General features: G+C 44.8%; 1 protein-coding gene across 1 annotated transcript in view; it reads left to right on the top strand.

Annotated features, from left to right (window-relative positions):
- LOC115657943 (rho GTPase-activating protein 20-like) overlaps positions 1-13,336 on the top strand; it is a 67,173-nt gene that overhangs the window by 19,048 nt on the left and 34,789 nt on the right. The gene's annotated exons all lie outside the window — the stretch shown is intronic.

The raw sequence follows: 13,336 nt of genomic DNA on the forward strand, positions 1-13,336 counted from the left end.
ATCAAAAGTTGGGGGGGGGTTCAGCCGCTCCACTTTGAGCCAGCATCTCCCCGCCCTGGCTACTGGGACCTCAGTGCAGCCTTCTCCATGATCAGTGGCATTTAGTGAGAGAATCCTGGAAGAATGTGAGCTGCATGCTAGCAGGCTGGTACAGGAAGCAGATGTTGGTGTCAGGAACTGGTTCATACAAAACACATTTTCCCACACAGGCTATTTCATTAAAATCTGCTCCTGGCCAGGCTCTGTCACCATACAGGTTACGTTGACCTATTTGTTGCTGACAAATGCAAGGAAATCAACTAACAATGCATCATAATGATCATCATCATCATGGTTGTACTGAATATAGCTTCTTTCACCAGATAGACATAGGGGAAAGGTTTTGGAGAAAACAGACACTCCTTTGTCCTGCTCCAGGCCCAAACTCACAACAAATCTATTTGAAGAATCACATTTGGATGAGAATTTGGGGGTCTTTTCTTCTTCTAATAGCAGCTCACTAAGGAGAGCAAGACTGTGAAAACACTCCTCTTATACCACCAGAGGGGATCCTGCTGTGACAGGAGTGAGGCATGTGGCAGTGTGTGTAGATTGTGCTGCACTGATGAAGCAGCTTTTCATCTGAATATCTGAGGGCTTGGAAAGGTGCGGGAACTGCTATCCCCATTTTACAGATAGGTCAGATGACTTCCCAAAGGTCATGCAGTGAACCATAGCAGTCAGGACTAGAACCAAGATTTCCTTGCACCCATTCCCCCATGCTAACTATTACTCCATATGCCCTATACTCCACACTGCAAGTAAATAGCAGGACTTCATTCTCCATGGTATTTAAGTCAGCACTTTTCCCCAGCCCTAAAGCCACTTTAAAAGGAAACTGAGTAGACATACGTCATCATAAAAATGACCAGTCACTGTTTTCAAGGTGATCCAATTCCAGATTCCCATTCACACAAAGCCTTCATCTCTTTCACTCCCTCGGTCTCTTGATTCTCTAAATAAAAGGCAAATAGAACATCTAAAAGCACATTGCGAGACTGTCCTTTGTTCACATAAACAGAAGAGAAAACATCATGGAGCAGATGGCAGAAGAGTCTCACGTCAAGACACTTTTGTTTGAATGCTGCTGGTAACACAAAGTCATTATTAACTGGAAGGGAAGCAGCAACTGATTTCATAAGGATGGCTCTGAAACCAAGTTTTTGGTTTATTGTTCATCTACTTTTACTTGATTCTTAAATAAAGCCCCTTCAGAAATTTCCTAAAAGCCGAATAATGATGTTATATCTGCACCATGACTTTACAGTGTATAAATTAATCACAGAATCCATCAATGCGATACAGCCACCTCTGGGGTGACAGTCATTAGTTAATTAACATTATTCCGCAATTCTGCACAGAAAACACTCTCCAAGTGAAACTGCAGGGAACAGTTTGGTAGGCAGAAAGCACTTAACAAAAAGTCACTTGTGATACTAACATCATCCCTACTCTAGTCCAAAGTGCTTTGTAATGTAATGTAATGATGCAGAACCAGCAGGACCTTGGTTTTGTGTTTCATTTGAAAGACAGCACCTCTGGCAGCAGGGTGCCTCTTAACAGGAGGGGGTGTAATATTAGTAATAGAATGCAAAACTACTCAGAGTTCACATTCCTTCGCAAACTTACAAATCAAAATACCTTGCTTTAGTACATGAATTCTTTTGAGCAAAGTGGACCTATTTTTCCATTGAAAAATAGACCAATTGTTCAAACTGGCTTTGGCTTTGCTTCAAAGACATGGAGGGAGGAAAGGAGGAAATGAGCTTTATCAGGTTTTCTTTGTAGACTGATTCATATCACCTAAAATTTGGGGAAAAGTGAAATTTGGGGAGGAGGGGTGATATTCATGTGAAATATAAATTATGAATTTGCACACCTCCACTGCTACCATCTTGCTGTGACACTAGTTTTCTCTCTCTCCTAGATATTTTATATATCTAGCTATATACAATATAGCCTCTCCTCTACAGGATATTTGAGAACTACTCTAAGCCCTGGTCTACACTAGGGGGGGACTGATCTAAGTTACGGAACTTCAGCTACATGAATAATGTAGCTGAAGTTGATGTACTTAGATCGACTTACCATGGTGTCTTCACCACAGTAAGTCAACTGCTGCCCCTCCCCTGTTGACTCTGCTTGCGCCTCTCAGGGCGCTGGAGTACAGGAGTCGACGGGAGAGCACTCAGGTCGATTTATCGCATCTAGACTAGATGTGATAAATCGATCCCCGCTGGATCGATCGCTACCCGCCGATCTGGTGGGTAGTGAAGAAATACCCAGAGAAAAGAGTGCCCCCTTCTCTAAAACCATTCATTGATTAACCAACACTGCTTCCTATAGCACCTGGATTCACAAATAGTGCCGTGGGCTGACTCTCCTTGGCTTGTTAGGCCTGGTTAGATCTCTTTGCAGTGAAGATGTGCAGGAAACTCCCAGATCCAAACATCCATGAACTCTAGAGAAGCTCAGGTCTGGAATCACATCTGAACTCTGAATTTTGTATCGTCTCTAGAAATTGAGTAATGTCAGCACACAGTGCTTCTTTCCTGAAAGGCAGATGGAGAAAGTTCATGACCCATGCATTAATAAAGGCACAGACACATCGAGTATGTCTTGCTTGACGTCTGTTTTGTCCGTACAATGTCAGAAGGAAAATCGACCCTGTACTCATCAGGTGTATTTTTCTTCTGCTCCATCCCAAGTTAAAGGTCTGGATAATAACACTTGAGCACAGGGGTCAATAGGGCGGGGGTAAAAAAAACACCCAGTTTGCACTGGCAGGTCGACTTGATATTGTAGGCCATACATGGGTTTGGAATGAGGGATATTAGACTCACAACTCTTGCCAGTGCCAAGAAATACACAGCTAAAATTGGCAGCTCTGGGATGAGTAATGTACAAACACAGCCTGGAGCGTTGCAAGTGTTCAAGCACTTTGGAAGTATGTTAAGTAAACGTGAATCTGTTGCTATGGCAACAAAACAGAGGAGAGATCATACTGCCTCTCTGTGACAGCTTTCAGATTCAAGTGCCTGGTTAATTTGAAGTGTGCTCACTTCAGTCTAGAACAGCTGCTCAACATAATGCCAGATGATGCAGGAGAGAGTTTCCCTCCACCTCTTCAAATAACGATTGTGGAACAGAGCCAGACATCTCACTGGGCCAGTTGGAACTGAGTGGTGACAGTGGAGGTAGAACTCAGATCCTCCAGCTTCAGAAGCATAAGCCTCTGCCAGCTGAGGTAAAGGAGAATGGCTGTTAGTTGTTAGCAGCATGGGGTCTGTGACATACAGTTTACCATTGCTGGTTCTATCCAGTAGAAGGCAATAATACACATGCACTTTAGCTAGTTCAGAACTGGTACTTCTGTTGTCATAGGAGTGCACTGTATGTGAGAGGTCAGGAGATATGCAAATATTTAATAGACAAGGTGCCAGTGGATGGCACTGAAGAATATACAGCTTTGTTGCTGGCTTTTGTAGAACCAATAAATATTCTTATTGTTATGCACTGCAGATGGCTTCTTGAGCCCAGCTCTTAACATCCATAACACATCACCCAAGAAACTCAAAGAACACATTTAACTAATGAATCCTCATCACATCTGTGTGAGGTCCCCATCTGTTACTAGAGAAGGAAAGGTCGCTCAGTGTCAAAACCAGGACAAGAGTCCAGCAGTTCAGCCTCATAGCCCTGTACTCTGCTGGGCCACAATGAAATAGCATACATGAGAACTAACCTCTGGAGAGCCAGTTGTGATAAAATAACTAACCTGTGCCTTCACCCAAATGGTTTCTGGTGTGATAAAAGTGAGATTAACTTGTTTTGACTGGGCTATATTTTAATGTATATGCTGCCACTCCACTCTTCGTTTCAACAGAAAGGCAGCAGCTGCGGGGTACTATGGGAGAGACTGTTCTGTGGCATTTCCAGCCTTGATGAAGGCAGAGAATACTCGGAACTTGCCTTGTATTCATCCAGAGATTCAAAAAAGCCTGGGATTATTCCTGGAGTTTCTTGTGAACTAGACACAAGTCTGAAGCAAGATACTGGAGCTTTGACTGTTTACTTAAATTTTAATTTAATATGGAACATAGTGAAGGAAGGGTAACTTTCCAGTCCATGTGCTGTGTGAGGACTATGGAACAACCAAAGAGTAGACAGCCTCCTAAAGAGTCCAGCTCAGGTTTTTTGTGACACCCAGTACATACAGGTACAGGCCACTGTAGGAGTGTTTAGTCAGTTCTCTATAGCAGTGCTGTAGTCAAGTTGCATGCATTGAATAAAGCTGCTTGTTCAACACCTTATTACTAAAGCTTAGCATGCTTACGAGTTAGAACATGACAGCCTTCACGTGTGCTGTATAATATCCTTGTTCTATAAGTAACACAAGTTATATAATAGCATTCTTGGGAAATAAAATGTTCACAGGAAAACGGCACTGCTCAGAGATCTGGGACTTGCTATTTTAAATCCTGAACCATTGCCAAAATATCACTCCTGGTCTGAGTGAGCAATGAGTGCTTAATGATCCATGTCTGTACCACAAAAGGACTAAAATGAATGTTAGACACTACAACTAATTGGAAAATAGCAAGTATTTTTCAGATTTTTTTTCAAGTTTTTCAATGAAAAAGCAATGATCAAACATTTTTCACAGATACAACTGTAAAATAAAAAAAAGTTTTTAAACCTCAAAATTTTATTGAAAATCAATTTTTTTAGGTTTTTTTCATAATAAAAGGAAAATTTCATAAGAAATTAAAATTTTCATTTACAACAATAATATGAATTTTCATTGAGAAAAAGTTTCAACTGAAAATTTTTGACCAGTTCTACTGAACACTATAGGAAAGATCCCAGCAGCTCCCTGCAGCAGGGAAATTTGCTGGCACAGAGGAGGCAATGGGGGAGTCCTTTTGGGGTTTTGGGGCCTGGCAGTGGGTCAAGTCTCTGACACTTGGAACGCTGGTCTCTGTAGGCCTAGAATTGCTGCCTGACCCATGCACTAGATCCCACAGTATTTCAAAGCTTCATTTAACCTTTGTGGGGAAGGGAGTTCATCAGAGATTCCCTGTGCTGTCCTGCTTGCCTCAGTCTTCGTCTTCACTACTAGTTTAGGTCAAATTTAGCAGTGTTAGATCAATTTAACCCTGCACCCATCCAAATAACGAAGCTGTTTTTGTCAACTTAAAGGGTTCTTAAAATTGATTTCTGTACTCCTCCCCCGATGAGGGGATTAGCACTGAAATCAACATTGCGGGTCTAATTTGGAGTAGTGTGGACCCAATTCAATGGTATTGGCCTCCAGGAGCTATCCCAGAGTGTTCCATTGTGACCGCTCTGGACAGCACTTTGAACTCAGGTGGACTAGCCAGGTACACAGAAAAAGGCCTGGGAACTTTTGAATCTCATTTCCTGCTTGGCCAGTGTGGCAAACTCAGCAGCACTCAGCAGCACAGGTGACCTTGCAGTCCCCCTGGAATGTTTCTACGCTCCCCCTATCATCTTCATCCCTGGGGTTATCATAGATTAGAGGCGAAAAAAATGCACTCACGATGACATGTTTTCCGAGCTCATGCAGTCTTCCTGCACTGACAGGGCACAGCGTAATGCATGGAGGCATTCAGTGACAGAGGCCAGGAAAGAATTGCTGTTTTTGCTTAATGGCAAAAGTATCATGCCTCACTAGGGATCCTGCCCGATCCAGGTTGCTGTGTCACATGCACTCCTGTCATAAACAGATAGCTAAGGGTTAATGTCTCTTTCACCTGAAGCACCTGACCAGAGGACCAATCAGGAAACAGGACTTTTTTTCAACTCTGGGTGGAGGGAAGTTTGTGTCTGAGTCTTTGTCTGTCTGCCTGCTATTCTCTCAGCTTTGAGAAGTGATTTCTGTTTTCTAATCTTCTGTTTCCAAGTTGTAAGAACAAAGAGATCAAATAGTGAGTTATATGGTTTCTTTTCTTTGGTATTTACATGTCTATAGTTGCTGCAGTGCTTTGATATGTATTCTTTTTGAATAAGGCTGTTTATTCAATATTCTTTTAAGCAATTGACCCTGTATTCGTCACCTTAATACAGAGAGACCATTTTTATGTATTTTTCTTTCTTTTTATATAAAGCTTTCTTTTTAAGACCTGTTGGAGTTTTTCTTTACTGGGAAACTTCAGGGAAATTGAGTCTGTACTCACCAGGGAATTGGTGGGAGGAAGAAGTCAGAGGGAGATCTGTGTGTGTTAGATTTATTCGCCTGACTTTGCATACCCTCTGGGTGAGGGGGGAAAGAGAGATTAACTCTCAGTAATTCTGTTCTCCAGGACTGGAAAACGGGGAGGGGGGAGTCCCTCTGTTTAGATTCACAGAGCTTGTGTCTGTGTATCTCTCCAGGAGCACCTGGAGGGGGAAAGGGAAAAAGAATTATATCCCTTTGTTGTGAGACTCAAGGGATTTGGGTCTTGGGGTCCCCAGGGAAGGTTTTTCAGGGGGACCAGAGTGCCCCAAAACACTCTAATTTTTTGGGTGGTGGCAGCCGTACCAGGTCCAAGCTGGTAACTAAGCTTAGAGGTTTTCATGCTAACCCCCATATTTTGGACGCTAAGGTCCAAATCTGGGACTAGGTTATGACATGGTGGCAGCGGTGAGATAGAATCCAGAAGCCAGTAGGAATATTTTATTTTTCTTTTCTCTGCTAGGGGCTTTTTAGCAGAGAGAAAGAGTTTGGTTTTAAAAAGGGAACCAGAAAGAATTTTTTTTCTGCTCTCTCTGGCAGTTGTGGCTTGCATATTAAGCAAGAAACCATTAAGCTGTGACAAAGGGTCTTTTGTCACAGAATAGCACTCCCATTAGGAGGCAAATACCAGCACTATATACATGCAAATAAAGTGGTTTTTCTGGTTTACTTAACGTTGAAAAAATTAGCTAAAAGAAAAAAAAGGAAAAGGCACTGTTGCTAGGCAGACCCCAGGAGGCAACAGAGCCTGCAGTTCAGAAGATAAACACCGGAGGGCACCCCAACACAAAAAAACAAGATGTCACGAAAACCAGAGGCAGTACAGCTCAAAGCCATGGAAAAACAGATAGAACTGCTCAAAACACAGATGGCCAGAGATGAGGCAACTCACAAACAAGAGATGGAAAGGCTACAAAAACAAGAAGAAGCCAACAATGCAGCCCACCAACAAGAGTTGGAAAAACAGAGGGAGACCCACCGACAGGCCATGGAATTAGAAAAGGCTAAGCAACCTGCTCCAGCCAACCCTAACAACCCTTCGCCAATTATTGTTCCACAGCACAGGAAATTTCCCACCTACAAGGCAGGTGATGACACCGAGGCCTTCTTGGAAAATTTTAAAAGAGCCTGTCTTGGGTACAACATCCCTGAAGACCAGTACATGGTAGAATTGAGGCCACAGCTCAGTGGACCTTTAGCAGAGGTGGCAGCTGAAATGCCTAAGGGGAACATGAACGACTATAAACTTTTTCAAACCAAGGCCAAATACAGAATGGGGATAACCCCGGATCATGCCCGTCGGCGTTTCAGAACCCAAAAGTGGAAACCAGATGTGTCATTTCCCAAACACGCCTACTACGTTGGGAAAAATTATGAGGCCTGGATATCAGGACACAATGTTAAAACCTTGGAAGAACTGCACCTCCTCATACAAATGGAGCAGTTCTTGTATGGTGTTCCTGAAGACATCACATGGTACATACAAGATGGAAAACCCAAAGATCTTGCTGAGGCGGGGGAAATTGGAGCCAGATGGATGGAAGTGGCAGAAAGCAAGAAAGCTACGGTCAAGGGGAACGAATACCCCAGGGGGCACACCGACCATAAACCCTACAACCGAGGGCAGCCAAAAACCCCACCTACAACCCAAGTAAAGCCACAGACACAGTATTCTTCCACCTCACCAGTCTCCAGTAACTTACCTCGGCCCAGTGACCCATCAGATGGAAGATGCTTTAGGTGTAATGAACTGGGACATATCAAGGCCAACTGTCCAAAGAACACCATGCGAGTGCAATTCATTACACCACCATCACCCCAAAAATCCCCAGGCCCGGATGCCTCTCAAATACCCTTGGAGCAAAGGGAAAATTTAAGAGTGGGCGAAAAAAAGGTTACTGCGTGGAGAGACACGGCGGCACAAGTGTCAGCTATCCACCAATCCTTCGTAGACCCCAAATTCATCAACCCAAAGGCCCAAGTGACAATTTACCCCTTCATGTCACAAGCTGTAGACTTGCCTACAGCTGAACTGCCTGTCCAGTACAAAGGCTGGTCAGGAATGTGGACTTTTGCAGACTATGACAATTATCCTATCCCCATGCTACTGGGGGAAGACTTGGCCAACCAGGTGAAGCGGGCCAAAAGAGTGGGAATGGTTACATGTAGCCAAACCAGGCAAGCTTCCAGACCCATTCCTGTTCCTGAGCCGTCCACAGAGGCCCCGTCTGTGTTACCAGAGACCCAGACAGAAGTAGTGGACCTGGATTCCATGCCTACCACTGAAACAGCCACAGCACCTCCAGTCCCAGGCCCGGAACTGGAACAGCAACCAGCACCAGCAATTGCAACCACAGCTTCAAACTCAATGCCAGAGGGCGCCAGCAAGCCAGAACTGGCAGAAGCAACATACAGCCATACCCAAAAGGCTCAGCCAGAGCCTAAAATACCCTCACGTGCACTAGCGGAGAGCGGTTCACCAGCAACGGAAACAACCCCATCACCTACATTGCTTCCAGAGGGACCAAGCCCAAGTCCACAGTCTGAGGAAGAACTGGTGACCCCAGCCTCAAGGGAACAGTTCCAGACTGAGCAGGAAGCAGATGACAGCCTTCAAAAAGCTTGGGCAGCGGCACGGAGCACCCCACCGCCTCTCAGCTCTTCTAATCGATCTCCACACTGTGTGAGTCTTGGGCAGGGGCATGACCACTTTATGAGCAGGAAGGCCATAGATATAGACATTGTGTTAGGTAGCTTCTGTAGCTAGAGAAAACATTCCTGTGCATTCAGCAAAGTCTGTGGCAAAAAAAAGAGAAACCCTGTAGTGTAGTGGTTATCACGTTCACCTAACATGCAAAAGCCCTGTAGTGTGGTGGTGATCATGTTCACCTAACACTCAAAATGTCCCCAATTCAAAACCAGGCAGAAACAGGTAAATGTTCCTTTGTCTGACTCCCCTCCTGCATTTTTAGTCTTAGAACAGACTGCGCTGTGAAAATTTACTTTGAATTGATAAATTAACATTTTTGTTAGCGGTGGGGGAAAATTTTCATGAACCTTTTATAGGGACTAAATGCTATCTAGGACTCTGAAATAATCTTAACGTGGCCCATAGAGTGCAATCCATCATTCTGGATTTGTCATTCCACAAGTTGAACTGCTCCTTACTACTGTCCAGGCTTCATGAGCCATGGGAACAAGGGGCAGGCTGGGGTAGCTGCGACTGCGCGGTAATGGGATGCACAGCCCGATGCTCTCTGGAAGGAGAGGAAAAGCTGAACAGTTGTAGGTTTATAGTATATTGCTACTGAACAGTAATTTCTTTCCATCTAGCAAGGAAGATAAGAGCCAAAGCATAAATATTTCTAAAGTTATGCCAATTAGGTCCACCTCCTATGCCCCTGTCAGATTGCCCATGGTACCACCTTACTGCGGTGTTTGGGTAATGCTATCAGAAGCAGAACAGGTGATTGGCTAGGGCAGCAAAATAATTTGTGACTCTGGTACAGGGTTGGGAAAGAGATTTTTCTAGTTTGCCAAGAGCCAGCATTGTATCTCAAATGGATATCCAATCCAGGCTACCCTTTCTTTATTGAATTAGAGCCTGACCCAAATAAAACAGCCTCAATACAGCAAAAGGATTTTGTCTGAAGTCAGTGAGTGAGAGACATATCCTCCTGTAGCCATAACACCTCAGATTAAGCCTGGTCACTACATGGATATGAGACCTCCACAAGTAACCTACTTGATGCTGGGAGTGATGTCGATGAATTGGTCAGTTATGCTCTTCCTGCTAAGTCATAATGGATCCAATGCTTCTGACACTGCTGTGCTGCTGGAGCTGCCTGTGTTTAGATAAGATATAAAACCATGTATGGTTATCCAAAAACCCACAATGCCATTCCCAAGGATTCTGGCCACACTCCACTTTGGGTAATTACATTCAGACTGCCTGAACTTTAATTGATGTAAGACATCCTTCCACACTGTCTATCCTATGTGGTGTTGATATGCACTACTAAACAGCTGCCACTAGGATGACCATACAGCAAATGTGAAAAATCAGGACGGGGGTGAGGGGTAATAGGAACTTATATAAGAAAAAGACCCAAAAATCAGTACTGTCCCTATAAAATCGGGACATCTGGTCACCCTAGCTGCCACATTATGCCACAGATGAGACTGCACTTCAGTGGAAGATGATTCCTTTACATACCAGTGGTTTGTAATGTGCTTTGAGATTTTGGGGGGCTGAAAGGAACCAGGTTCATTTAATATTATTAAAACAGTTTTAGGTGATACATTATTTTCCGTGCCCCAAAGTGTTGGCTATATACATCAACTCTTCACAGATCCTCTACTGCAGGAGTGGCCAACCTGTGGCTCTGGAGCCACATGCGGCTCTTCAGAAGTTAATAAGCAGCTCCTTGTATAGGCGCCGACTCCCAGGCTGGAGCTAAAGGCGCCAACTTTGCAATGGGCCAGGAGGGAGCGTGAGGCCTGCAGTGCCCTCACTCCTTCCCCTTCCCCAGAGCCTCCTGCACACCATGAAACAGCTGATCAGGAGATGTGGGAAGGGAGAGGGAGGCGCTGATCAGCGGGGCTGCTTGTGGGTGGGCAGCGCTGAGAGCTGGGGTGGGAGCTGATGAGGGGGCTGCTGATATATTACCATGGCAATGTACATTGGTAAATTCTGGCTCCTTCGCAGGCTCAGGTTGGCCACCCCTGCTCTACTGCATTAACTCTAGTCACATCTCTATCTGAAGACTGCTGGAGCCCACCCCCAACCGTGGTCTCCCCTCCCTAAGATGTTGCATTACTGCTGCTTTACTGTATCATGTTTTGTAAGAACATTTTATCCCACTAGGGTACCTCTGAAAGCCAGATGTTCCCTCTCAGCATGACCTCTTCTTTTTTTAAACAAACATTTTTGAGCTGATGTTATTTTTATTCAGTTCCCTCTGTGAAACTTCTTAGGACAGAAGTGGCTCTTGGCTTAGCAGAGTCACATCAGGGGAAAGAGGGAGGTACACATATATATATTTTCAAGTGTTTGACTTTGCAACCTTAATAATGATATATATATATACATATACACACACTTGAAAGTTAGGAAATACCTGACTTAAGTTTGTCTGGGCAACCTTAATTCAGCCCCCTTGTGCATATGCATTATGATCCAGTCTTTAGTTACATGATCACACGCTATTTTTTCCACAGGACTCCTGCTTTATTTAGTGCACAGGATGGATCTGCTCTAGGGGGTGAATCGGGGTTGTGAAGTAAAGGAGACTTTCATCTGCAGGACTCCCCACCTCATTTGTTGTAGATGATGAAAAGCGTGTGGTGAATGAGGCAGGGATTACAGGAAGAGAAAAGGAGTTCAGTTACCATGGTGATGAGCATAGTTTAGGCAATAGACAGATAATAAAAGGTGCCTTCTTGAGGAAGATCGTGCAGTGTATTCACATTGTATTTAAAGTGCTACCTCTTTGGGGGCAGGAACCTTGCCATCCTACGTGACTGCAAAACAGCTAACAAGCTTTTGGCTTTATACAAAGAAATATGCTTTTTCATTGTTATTATTATTTATTTTATTATTTTATTATATAAAACAAGGAGGGTAGAAACTTACTTTCCCCTGCATGCTCAAAAAAAATGTTATCAAGAAAAGTGTTTTCATTGAGCTTAGAGGTGTCTTTCCCTGATAACCAGTTTATCCCTGGCTGACCTCATGGATGGTGGGGACATTAGTGGTCCTTCTGGTGGAATGTTCCCTTAGGCCATGTCTACATCTACAATTTTGCAGCGCTGGTTGTTACAGCTGTATTAGTACAGCTGTATAGGGCCAGCGCTGCAGAGTGGCCACACTTACAGCAACCAGCGCTGCAAGTGGTGTTAGATGTGGCCACACTGCAGCGCTGTTGGGCGGCTTCAAGGGGGGTTCCGGGAACGCGAGAGCAAACCGGGAAAGGACACCAGCTTCGCCGCGGTTTGCTCTCGCGTTCCCGGAGCCGCCCTGCAAACCGCAGGGAAGGAGACCTGCTTGCTCGGGGTTCCGGGAACGAGAGAGCAAACCGGGAAAGGAGACCAGCTTCGCCGCGGTTTGCTCTCGCGTTCCCGGAGCCACCCTGCAAACCGCAGGGAAGGAGAACCGCTTGCTCAGCGGTTCGGGGAACGAGAGAGCAAACCGGGAAAGGAGACCAGCTTCGCCGCGGTTTGCTCTCGTGTTCCCGGAGCCACCCTGCAAACCGCAGGGAAGGAGACCTGCTTGTTCGGCGGTTCGGGGAACGAGAGAGCAAACCGGGAAAGGAGACCAGCTTGATTACCAGAGGCTTCCTCCTTCCACGGAGGTCAAGAAAAGCGCTGGTAAATGTCTACATTGGATTACCAGCGCTGGATCACCAGCGCTGGATCCTCTACACCCGAGACAAAACGGGAGTACGGCCAGCGCTGCAAACAGGGAGTTGCAGCGCTGATGATGCCCTGCAGATGTGTACACCTTCAAAGTTGCAGCGCTGTAACTCCCTCACCAGCGCTGCAACTTTCTGATGTAGACAAGCCCTTAGAGAAGGAATATTGCCTCTCTAATCGAGCATCCCCCCCCATGTCGATGTCCCGTGATTTATAATTCTGAACAAACTCTCTACTACTGGGTTCTTAAAGCTGGAAATAGAGGTGCTGAGCTGTTAAAGGTAACTTTTTCTGCCACCCTTATTCTCAGTTAGTAGTGCTTTACTCCACAAGTAGTATTAATGACACCAGGATTTGTCACCAGGCTGGAAATCTGGCATCTTTCCCCAGCACAAAATTTATTGAAAAAATAAAAGACCTGTCCCCAACACACACATATTCACTGGAGGCCTTACCCTTCAAACTGACAAGGATCAATAGTCACTTCACGTGGCAGATAAGATTTCTCTGGTTCAGACAATTAAAAATGATGAGTGTTCCAAAGAAAGGCACACTCTTAGGGGTGTTAATAACAGGCTGTATGCTGAATCCATGGATCATCAAAATTAGAAATAGAGGAGACCTATTAGGTAATCTCATCCAACC

This window comes from Gopherus evgoodei, chromosome 9 (genome assembly GCF_007399415.2).
Source record: "Gopherus evgoodei ecotype Sinaloan lineage chromosome 9, rGopEvg1_v1.p, whole genome shotgun sequence".
Lineage (NCBI taxonomy): Eukaryota > Metazoa > Chordata > Testudines > Testudinidae > Gopherus > Gopherus evgoodei.